Genomic DNA, 1,456 nt, shown 5'->3' with positions numbered 1-1,456 from the left:
AAGCTTAGAAGTGATATCCTTCAGTTTAGGCAAAAGCCTAGTGAGTCATTTTCCAAACTTATGGAGAGATTCAAGGATCTACTCCAAGAATGCCCTCACCATGGCCTAGACCTATGGCATTTATGTCAAATAATTTATGAGGGTATTGATTACCCACCTAAACAAATGATAGAGTCTATGTGCCCTGAGGGATTCACATCCTTTACAGATGAAGGAAAGGCATGGGAATTTTTACTTGACTTAGCTGATAAAACCTGTGAGTGGGAATCAACCCAAGAGAGTGAAAGAACCATAGGAGGAAAAGGATATTTTGTGGATGGGATAGTAGCCAAGGAAGCCCATTTGGATAGCCTAATCAAGAGGATTGAGGCTATTGTTCCTAGAGAGCCATCATCAGTCAATTTGGTTAAGATTTGTGCTTGGTGCCAATCCCCTGGACATGTCATAGAAGAATGCCCCAATACCTCTGGGGGCACTTCTAATGATAGTGTTAATGCCTTATACCAGAATAATCCATATAGTAACACCTACAATCCAGGGTGGAGAAATCACCCAAATTTCTCTTGGAATCAGGGCAACCAAGCAGGATCTTCCAATTTCTATAATCAAGGTCAACCTGGACCCTAAAGGCCTTCCTTTGCACAATAATCTTTTTCTCAAAATACTTTTTCTAGGTCAAATGTAGGACCTCAGGCGAGTTTTCCTAGGGCCCCTCTCCTATCATCTTATCAGCAACCCCCTGGGTTTACTAACACTTGAGAGGCAAGTAGAATTAGTGACTTGGAAAAAAATATGGCCCTCTTCATGACAAGCCATCAAAATCTTACGAGAGAACTTACCCAAGTTGTCTCAATTATGCGTGAGAGGGAGAAGGGAACTTTACCCAGTCAACCAGAGCCTAACCCTAGGCATCATTAGCCTGTTAGTTCACAAGGACCAACTAATGCACCACTGAATATAGTACAAGGTCAGACTCAACAAGGGCCCTTTAACCAATGTAATGTTGTTTATGCCCTTAGGAGTGGTAGAGAGTACCTACAGAGCGTTCTTAAATCTTCCCCATCTATTACTCCTGTTAACTCTTCTTCAGTTGAGGACACAAGTGTGTCTCTTGTTCCAGGTTCGTCTGATGAACCTAAAGATTTTTCTGAAACTAAAGATGATTTGGGTGAGGAAACCAAAAATGATTCTTTTGAACAGGGGCAAATCCCTAACAGTCCTTATGTTCATCCTGTCCCATTTTCTAATCGCTTGGTAAACAAAAGAAGACTGCTTCCATGGATAAAATTTTAGAAGTCTTCAAAAAGGTAGAAGTGAACATCCCTCTTTTGGATGCCATATCCCAGATCCCCGCCTATGCAAAGGTACTGAAAGATTTGTGTACTCATAAACGTATCACTAGTGTGCCCAAAAATGCGTTCTTGGCAGGTAACATTAGTTCCATAATTACTCAGCC

General features: G+C 41.4%; 1 non-coding gene across 1 annotated transcript; it reads right to left on the bottom strand.

The window, feature by feature from the left end:
- LOC122058520 lies at positions 1-107 on the bottom strand. Its single transcript, XR_006133815.1, has one exon. It is a non-coding gene; the product is annotated as a small nucleolar RNA R71 (small nucleolar RNA).
- Between the last annotated feature and the right edge of the window lie 1,349 nt (positions 108-1,456).

This window comes from Macadamia integrifolia, chromosome 12 (genome assembly GCF_013358625.1).
Source record: "Macadamia integrifolia cultivar HAES 741 chromosome 12, SCU_Mint_v3, whole genome shotgun sequence".
Classification (NCBI taxonomy): domain Eukaryota; kingdom Viridiplantae; phylum Streptophyta; class Magnoliopsida; order Proteales; family Proteaceae; genus Macadamia; species Macadamia integrifolia.
The sequence above is the reverse complement of the archived record's forward strand: the minus strand, read 5'-3'. Positions and strand labels throughout refer to the sequence as shown.